Source organism: Mus pahari, chromosome 14 (genome assembly GCF_900095145.1).
Source record: "Mus pahari chromosome 14, PAHARI_EIJ_v1.1, whole genome shotgun sequence".
Classification (NCBI taxonomy): Eukaryota; Metazoa; Chordata; class Mammalia; order Rodentia; family Muridae; genus Mus; species Mus pahari.
The window spans coordinates 84,240,574-84,250,432 of NC_034603.1; the positions used below are offsets into that span (position 1 = coordinate 84,240,574).

At 49.6% G+C, this 9,859-nt stretch overlaps 1 long non-coding RNA gene across 1 annotated transcript in view; it reads right to left on the reverse strand.

Moving 5' to 3' along the window:
* Positions 1 to 1,058: 1,058 nt before the first annotated feature.
* Positions 1,059 to 9,859, reverse strand: part of LOC110331228 — a 22,340-nt gene continuing 13,539 nt past the window's right edge. Inside the window, exon 3 of the long non-coding RNA XR_002381006.1 lies at positions 1,059 to 1,121. This is a non-coding gene — a long non-coding RNA (uncharacterized LOC110331228). The remainder of the gene's footprint in view (positions 1,122 to 9,859) is intronic.

Genomic DNA, 9,859 nt, shown 5'->3' on the forward strand with positions numbered 1-9,859 from the left:
GTGAGGACGCAGGCCGGGGGATAGTCGCCAGTGAGCCAGCTCTAAGTGCCTGATTGACTGGAGGTCGTGCTTGACTCTCAGGGCAAAACTGAGGAGTGTCATTTAACTGATTTTATTTGTTTTGTTTTGTGTTTTGAGACAAGGTCTGTCTTGGTAGCTCTAGCTGGCCTGAAAGTTGCTATGTAGACCAGGCTGGCCACTAATTCGCTAAAATCACTGTACCTCTGCCTCTAGTGCTAAGATTAAAGGGACAAGGTGCCTCACCAGCATATTTGCATGACTTTAAAGGAAAGAAAAGTGTACAAACAGATAACAGATACACACACACACACACACACACACACACACACACACAATTTCTTCTTTAGATTTCCACTCTGTTTTTTGCTCAATTAATGGAAGAAAGAGACATTGGAAAAAAATAAAACCAAACAAACCCAAAACCCAAAGTGGAGAGAAACTGAAGTTCATCTGTACATAGAGAACACATCAGAACATAGCCGAGGGAGAAAACCGAGGACTGTGAGAAGGTCACGACTTTCTCCCACTGAGGCTGTCTCAGAGTCCTTGGGGCTTCACCGGCTGGGCGGGGCCAGGCCGTCTTGCTGACACAGCTTTTTCTCAGGGGAGTTCTGTAGGGCTAGTGGCACATTGCCAGCACCATTCCATCCGCTACACCTGTAAGGGCCTTTGAACAGGGGACTTCATCTGCTGGCCACGTCATGACCTCCGAGTGTGACTCTGTGGGCTTGACATTTGTGCTGTGGCTTATAGCTGCCTCAGTTCTGTCACACCTCAGATGTACATCCCCAAACACAGCCCCTGGGGCCCCATGCCCCACTCAACAGTCATTCTCCTGCCCAGCCAGTAAGTAGCAACTAAACATGATCTGTGTGTGTGTGTGTGTGTGTGTGTGTGTGTATGTGTCTGTCTGTCTTTCTCTGTATCTGTCTGTCTCTGTGTCTCTTTGTCTTTCTCTCTCTGTATCTCTCTCTTTTTCTATCTCTTTGTCTCTCTGTGTCTCTATATCTCTGTCTTTATCTCTCCCTCTCTCTGGCTTGTCTCTCTCTCTCTCTCTTTTCTCTCTCCCTCTCTCTCTCTTTTCTCTCTCTCTCCCTTTCCTGCCCCCCACCCCCTCCCCCAGAAGTTGAGGCTTGCCTCCAACTCTTCAGTCTCCTGCCTCAGCCTCCTGGTGTTGAAATCACAGGTGTGGACCATCACATCCTGCCTAAATCCACTCAGTGAAATTTCGGTGGCACTCTGAAATCCCAGTGCTGTGAGCTCTTCCACCGTCCTCAGCCAGTGTCCTGTGACTGTGTTAGAGAAGTTCACCACAACCCACGCCGGGGACATGGGACGCCTCCTTTAGGCTGGCAGAAGGTACCCTGACCCTGCCTGCTCCCAAGTCCTTCCTGTTATGGATACAATAAAACAGAGGGACACTATTGTACATGACCTTTCATACTCCTCGTGATCTGTCCTCTTAGTTCTGTTTAAATGGTTGTTAGCTTGATGTGATAGTTCACACCTGTAATGCCAGCACTCAAGAGGTTGAGGCAATTCGAGGCCAGTCTGGTCTACAAAGTGAGTTCTAAGACAGCCAAGACTACACAGAGAAACCCTGTCTCGAAAATAAAAAAAAAAAAAAAACAAAAACAAAAACAAAACAAAAAACAAACAAAACAAAAAACAAAAAAAAGAGCCGGGCAGTGGTGGCGCACGCCTTTAATCCCAGCACTCGGGAGGCAGAGGCAGGCGGATTTCTGAGTTCCAGGCCAGCCTGGTCTACAAAGTGAGTTCCAGAACAGCCAGAGCTATACAGAGAAACCCTGTCTCGAAAAACCAAAAAAACAAAAAACCAAAAAAACCAAGAAGTTGAGGCAGGAGGGTCACAGATTTGAGGCCAACCTGGACTATGTAAAAAGATGCCATTATAAACATTATTTATTACTGTTGTGTATGTGCACGGTGAGGTGTGTGTGGGTGCAGGTATGTAGAGGTTGAAGGAGCACCCTGTGGAGTGTTGTCTCCTGCTGCCTTTATATGGGCTCCCAGGATCAAAGCCAGATTGCCTGTGTGACAGGAGCCCAGACCCACATGGCCATCTTGCCAGTTCCCTCAGTGACTGCTTCTATTAGGGAGAATTGAGGGGAGTCTGGGGTTGGCTGGGAAGCCAAGCGTACTCTCCTGGGAAAGATCTTTCTTTTGTTGTAAAGACAGAGTCAGCCAGGCAATAGTGGTGTAGACCTTTCATCCTGGCACTGGGGAGGCAGAGGCAGGTGGATCGCTGGGTTCTAGGAAAGCCTGGTCAACCAAGCAAGTTCCAGGGCTGTTCCAAAGAGAAACCCTGTCTCAAAACCAAAACAAAAGACGGGCAGACTATCTATCTATCTATCTATCTATCTATCTATCTATCTATCTATCCATCTTATCTATCCATATACATACATACATACATACATACATACATACATAGGGGCTCTGTAGCCCTGGCTGGCTCTGAACTTGCTATGTAGTTGAGGATGACCTTGAATTCTGATCTTCCTGCTTCTATCTCCCCGGTTCTGGGATTACACTTGTCCACCTTGTTTGGCAGGAAAGATATCTTAAAGGCCACTGGCTCTGGTTCAGGCCACTTATCTAACCCTGGAATCTGTCTGACAAACGGTCCACAGAACATATCCTCCTTTCTTCCCCTTTGCATGTGGCTCGGAGGTTGACCAGATCTTTGGGATGCTTTGCATCCTGGGGACCCCCCAATGAAGTCAGGTGTCACCCAGCTGCCTGACTGTAAGAGCAACTTCCTTACGTGGCCTGGGAAGGGGCTGGAGGAGGCGGCACCCAGTTCAGAGCCAGAGGGCAGAGTGCCCTGTCTCCTAACAAAACAAGACAAGCTAATATCCTGACAGGGCTCTTTTGGGGAAGTGACGTCACCACGCCTCAGGATGTGTAAGCTCAGGAACATTTTCCTTGGAATAAACTATGTCCCCAGGGCTTCTTAATGAGCCCTTTCTGTGGGAACAGCACAATGGTTGGATCCAACTGCCTGTTTTCACTCTGTTGTGTTATCCCAAACAGAGGCGGATCTTGTTTACTTGGTTTTCATTGAGGAAGGTTCTTTGTCCTCCAAGGAATACATAAGAGCTCCTATCTTAGGACGTGTGAAGCCCTGAAAGGTGGCTTTTCCACGGAAGTCTTTAGGCTGAACCACTGAGCTCCGCTAGGGAGAGGAAATAGATCTTGACTGTCAGGTCTCAGAGCCCTCAAGTGCCCTAGACTTGGGACTGAGCTGGAGCCATTTCTGAAGGCTGAGCCCTCTCCCACCCCCACCCACCACACACAAGGTGTTGGTGCTTCAGTGGTGGCTGTTGGAAGCGGCTGTGCAGTAGACACTTGCCTGGGTTGATAATGACACTCGAGAGCCAGCCAGCAGGCTGTGGATGGATCTCTCTCAACGCCACCCCCCTCCCTTGGCAGACCCATTGCTATGAATAAAAGAAGCCTGACGCAACTTGGATATTTAATTCTCCAAATAGCCCCAAGCTGGAAGCAACCAAAGATAATCAATTAAAGGAATTTGGATACATTGGGAGAGTGGGATGATGCTTAAGCTTGTCTGATGAGTAAGGGAGAAATGGGTTTCAATACATCACACCATTTATTTATGGAATAACAGAGCTTGCTGGTTGGGTTTTGTCAACTTGACACGAACTAGAGTCATCGGAAGAGAGAACCTTCGTTGAAAGGATACCTCCTTCTCTTGATTAATGATTGACATAGGAGGGCCCAGTCCACTCTGGGCAGTGACAGCCTGGGGCAGGTGGTCCTGGGTTCTATAAGAAAGCAGACTGAGTAAGCCATGGGGAGCCACGCAGTAAGCCACATCTCTCCAAGGCCTCTGCTTGAGTTCCTGCCTTGGCTTCCCTCAGTGATGGACAGTGGTTGGGAAAGGGAAGCCAAATAAACTTCCCTCCCCCAAGTTGCTTTTGGTCATGGTCTTTATCCCAGGGATATACCCCTAAGAAGGACGCAGAGTCAGACTGAAGAAATCCATACTGATGGAGGTTAGAAAAACACTTCTGCGGGGAAAGACTCGGCCAGAAGAGAGTGTCTGGGACCTGCACAGCAGACAGACACCCAGAGCCGTTCATCCACTTAACATAAATTCTACAAGAAACATATCATGCGTGTACTATGGGATGTATTGTTGGTCCCATCTGTAAAGTCCAAGACAGTAAACCAAAGCTCTGAAAGAAGAGATGGCAGAGTGCTTGCCTGGCATGCACAAAGCCCTGGGTTCAGTCTCCATCACCATGGAAACAAGACATGCTGCCACAAGCCTGTCATCCCAGCACCTGGGAGGAAGAAACAGGAAGATCTGGTGTTCAAGGTCATCCTCAGCTGCCTTGTGAGCTCAAACCCTTCTCTCACTCACAGTTCTCAGAACATCCCAGTACTCCTCAATATCCATCAATGCCCTTCAGTACCCTTCAGTACCCCTCAGTGCTCTTCAGTACATCCCAGTGCCCCTCAGTCTCCCTCAGTGCCCCTCAGTACTCCCCAGTTCCCCTCAGTTCCCCTCAGTGCCCCTCAGTACCCCTCAGTGCTTCTCAGTACCCCCTCAGTGCTCCCCAGTTTCCCTCAGTCGCCCTCAGTGCCCCTCAGTACCCCTCAGTGCTCCCCAGTACCTCTCAGGACTCCTCAGTGCCCCTCAGTACTCCTCAGTACCCCCAGGAGCCCCTGAGTATTCCTCAGTGCTCCTCAGTACTCTTCAGTACTCCTCAATACTCCAGTACCCATCAGTGCCCCTCAACACCCCTCCTTACTCCTCAAGATCCCCGAGACGGATGCTGGCTGCTAAGAACAGCCGCAGATCTGAAGGGCAAGAGGCAGGCAGGTGGGAGGGAGGCAAAGTTAGTCTTCAACCCCACTAAGTGGAGCTCTTTCTACAACACAAGTCACGGGGCCACCTGGTCACCATGAGACCACGCTTCAGTCTTGATGGTTCCCAGTGGTAAAGTGGTCAGACCCTGATCCTTGCTATCCTTTCCCTCACCATTCTCAGTTGTAGGGCTTTATTTGCTTTGTCTTTGTTCATTGCAATTGTGCCATCCAGAAACTGTCCCTGTTCCTACTCCTTCAGGGACTGACAGCCCACCTTGCACATGGGAAGCCCAGGCATGGGTCTCTTCTTTAAAACCCCCCTGGAAGTGGGTAGGCCTGGAGTGTTTAGTTCTGGATAGGGCCTTGGCTGTGCTGGGCAAGGGCATTTCCATCGATGACTGGATTAGGTGTAGGCCCTTTGAGGGGCCGGCCCATTGTTTTCAGTTATGTGGGGGTACAGGAGAAGATCCGTGTTTTCATCCTGGGGGAGGGCTCCTTCCTGCCTGGTGCTGCCCACCTCCTGGAAAGGGATGTTTTCAGCTCAAGAGTCCCTGGGTGTCACTGAAAGCAAAGCTTCGTGTTCTCTGGCTCAAAACACAGGAAAGAAATTGTTGTTTCCTAAATGGAAAGGCACGAAAACAGCCATGGGAGAGAGGTCGTGGGAGACACTTCCCAAGTACCTCAGAGTCCTTGGCAGTGCGAAGCAAGAACAGTCATGTTTAAATATGCCTTGTCAAGGCTCATTTGGTAGTTAGATCGTCGTCGTCGTCGTGTGGTAACAAAGCTGAAAGGAATGAAGGCAGCCTACAAAAATAAAACCATCACATCAGGACTGGGGTCAGGGGTGTATGGCACTTGCCTAGAGTGCCCAAGGCCCTGGGTTCCATTGCCAAAAAGCAAAAAGAAATCACATCCCTTGAAGCACGGGGTGGGTGGGCGGGTGGGGGTGGGGAGTGGGAGGGTGGGCTCCACTTGTTGGGATAGATCAGTTTGTTGGAGAAGAACCTAGGGTGAGCAATCTGAAGGCTGTCAGAGCAGCCTAAGGCAAACCCACAGCAGCCAGCCTCAGAGCTAGGAGAAGGAGAAACTGACCTCCCTGAGATGCTGATGATGGGAAGGGAGCTGTGGCGGGGGAGAGGACCAGGCTCCAGGGCTCTGAGCTGGCTGCAGCCAGGGCTCTGTAGGGTGGTATATAGCTGAGAGCTCAGATTTGTATCATACTGAGCCTGTGGAAGAACTGACGCAGCATGCCTGCTAGAAACTGGGGCTTTCGATCTAAGATCGAAGGGCTGTCTCTCCTCTCCTTTCTCTCCTTCTCCCCCCCCCACTCCCCATCCCTCTTCTAACCTTTCTCTTTCTCCACTTCCTCTTTCTTCCTTCCCCCTCCCTGTCTCTCCCCACCACTTTCCCTCCTACCCTCTCCCATCTATCTCTTTCTCTCTCCCTTCTCCAACCCCCACCTTTGGGTCACTAGGCATAGACCCAGGACCAAGCCAGTGTTCTATCTCAGCCCTACCCCAGTCCAGGGAGGGGATAGTTGCTTGCTTGTTTTGTCAGTAACAGGATGTTTCAACAAGCTTGGAACTTTACAGGCTGTCCCCGAAGCCTCCTCGCATCCCTTCTAGGACCTGTCTTGCAGGGTACTTAATGGATCTTCCACCCAGCCTCATGGATTGCTGCAGATGTGAGTGGGGGCTGGGCTATGAGTGATGCTAGTCTGTCTCTCCCACATCTCCTCTCCCTTCTCCCCCCACTATGGGTTGCTAGGCTTTGATCCAGGACCAGACCCATGTTCTATCTTGGCTCTGCCCCCACTTCAGTGAAGAGATATTCGCTTGTTTATTTATCTAATCCATTTGGGGTGTGTATATGCAAGCATGTGTGTATGTGTGTGTGGGTGTGCCTGTGCATAAGTATGTGTGTGTACATGTGCATGTGTGAAAATATGCCTGTATGGGAGTATATGTGTGTGTAAATGTATGTAAGTATGTGTGTGTATGTGTGAGCATGTGCAACCTCAGGCCTTCACCATGCTAAGCAAGAGCCAGCTACATTCCTAATGTATGGCTTGTTTGGTTTGTGGTTTTGCGTGTCTGTGATCTCCTCCTTAACAGCTCTCCTTTTTTTCTTTTGAGATGGCATCTCTTCCTGAACTTGGAACTCACTGATTCTGCTGGATTGATTCCCCAGGAATCCTCCTCCCTCCCTCCCCAGCACTGAGGTGACAGGTGACAGGCACTATGGCTTCTTACACGTGTTAGAGGAATTCAAACTCCAGCCCTCAGACTTGTGAGTCGGGCAGTATACTGACCAAACCATTTCTCAACACCAAACCAACCTTACTATTTTGAGACAAGGTCTCTCTATGTAGCCCAGGCTGGAACTCATAACAATCCTCTTACCTTGGCCTCTTGAGTGCTGGGACTACAGGTGCACACACACACACACTCCTACACTCTATCTTTACAAAATTGGATCTGAAGCATCCTCTTGGGGTGTCAGTTAAGGGGATCCACCCAATGGCTTCTGTCTTTCCCCACTTTCCTGGGTCAAGGATCCCCAAGTCATCTGTGTGTGGGATACTTTACTTTTGAAGACTTGCAGAGACCCAGCTGACAACTGTCAGACAGTGGTGAGTTCTGTGGTTTTGCATTTTGATTCTTTCTTTGTTAGTTTGTTTCTTTTCGGCATCTTCTCACTGTCCCCAAGGCTACCCTGGAGCTAACTCACTGTCCACACAAGCAGCATGGGTGACTAAGGAGAGTGGTCACTTTCATCAGAGGCAATGAATTATTCAGACCCTCACAGGTCAAGCCTGAGACAAGCACTTTCCCTGGGGAGTGAGCCTGTCACCAGTGCATTGCTCAAGAGAGATGATGGCCTCTTCGTGACCCTGGATAGCTCCTTTAGAAAGCAACACTGTATAGATTTGGGAATTGGATACATTTGGCTACTATAGAGCTCAGGGGGAAGGGCCTGACTTGAGGCATTTTAGTTAATCTCCACTGTCAAATTGACTGGATTTAGAATCACCTAGAAGATGTAGGCACAACTCTGAGCTGTGGTCGGGAGATATTTCCACAGAATTAACGAGGAGGGAAGACTCGCCCTGAGCAGCATGATATCATAGGCTAGAGCAGTGGCTCTCAGCCTCCTTGATGCTGCAACCCTTTAATACAGTCCCTCAGGTTGTGGTGCCCCCAACCATAACATTATCATTGTTGCTAAATGGTAACTGTAATTTTGCTACTGTTACAAATTGTAACATAAATATTGGATGCAGGATATCTGATATGCAACTCCTGTTAAAGGGTCATTTGGGTCATGACCGGAAGGTTGAGAACCCCAGGGCTAGAGCCTTGGAAGGAGCAAAGGTGTGGTTGGGAGAAAGCCAGCTGTGGTGGCTAATGTTGATGGCCAACTAAAGAGGATCTAGAATCACCTGGGAGACAAACCTCTGGGAGCTGGGTTGTTGACACGGGAGGGCCTCTGTGGCACCATCCCACAAGCCATGCATGCTCTTACCAAATTACAGGGAGAAAGGGAGCTCACCTCTCTGCTTCCTGACTGTGGTGACTGCCCACTTGATTTGACGACAGACTGCCTCAAGCTCCCACCATCATGACTTCTCCACTCCTGCCATGAGGTTGTCATAGCAACAAGACAAAAACCAATACCCAGTGAGTATATTCACAAGTCTCTGCTTTCTGTCCACCATGATACCTGCTTCCTGTCCACCATGGCACCTGCTTCCTGTCCACCATGGCACCTGCTTCCTGTTCACCATGGCACCTGCTTCCTGGCCACTATGGAACTTGCTTCCTGGCCACCATGGAACCTGCTTCCTGGTCACCACGGTAGGTCATCTGCCAAATACACAGGGTGAAGGGGGCCCAGCAAGCCCTCCAAAACTGTGAGACAAAATAAATTCCCCACCCTGAAGTCATTCTGTCAGGTCCGTTCTCCCCAGGGACGGGGAGAGCACCTCACACAGCCAGCTCTCTGGGCTTCCCTCAGACTGTGGAGTCCTCACCCTGGAGATGGCAAGGTGTGTAAGACAGAACACTTGGGCTCCTCACAATGCCTCTCAGGAGGACACAGCATGGTGAGCACTTCCAGAAAAGGCTGCTGTGACATTGGCCAACCCTTGCACAAGGACCACCTTAAAGTTCCTTTCAGCCTGGAACAAGGAGCCAAGTGCTTGGAGGTCGGAGGCAAAACTGCGTGTCGCTGGGGCAACAGGATGATGAGACTAATCTGATTTTTCCAGTCTGGGCCTGTGGTGGTCAGTGCCCATGTGGCTGGATACGTTACGAGCCATGAAGGGTGAGCGCAGCCAGCAGCTGCCCAAGACCCTGGAGAAAGTCTGTTTTCCTGCAGTGTCCCTTCACCCTAGTGCTCCTGTAAGGCTTTGACAAGATAAAAGAAATCATTAAAACCCTAGATTGATGAAATAGATTTTATTGCTGGTGAAGGGAAAAAAGTTTATTACGCCCCGGTAGCTTAGAAACATTTGTATAGTTTGAATACTTTTTGAATTTGTGTTTGAGCAGGCCCTGATTGTTGTGTGAACTCATGCGTTTGCCGATTGTTATAGCTTTTAGCCAAGAATTTGTGGGCTTTGGTTGCTAGGCTACAGGTGAAAAACTTCCCTGGTAACCTGCTCCTGCACAGGACTCCAACCCCTCACCCCTCCTATACCCATTCTTTGTAAATCATCTCAAATCCGGAAGCTAAAACTTGTCAGATTGATGGCCCAAGGCCATGTGATTTGAAAATCCCCTATTCCCTCCTCCCTTCTTCCCCCTTGAGGGTCCATAAAAGAAGGGTCCCTCTCCTCTTCAGGGTTAACTCTACCCCCTGTGTGGGATACCAGTCGTCCCCAGAGCTCTGGAATAAAGCCTCATGTGTGTGTGTGTGTGTGTGTGTGTGTGTGTGTGTGTGTGTGTGTGTGTGTGTATTTTGCATTAAGAAC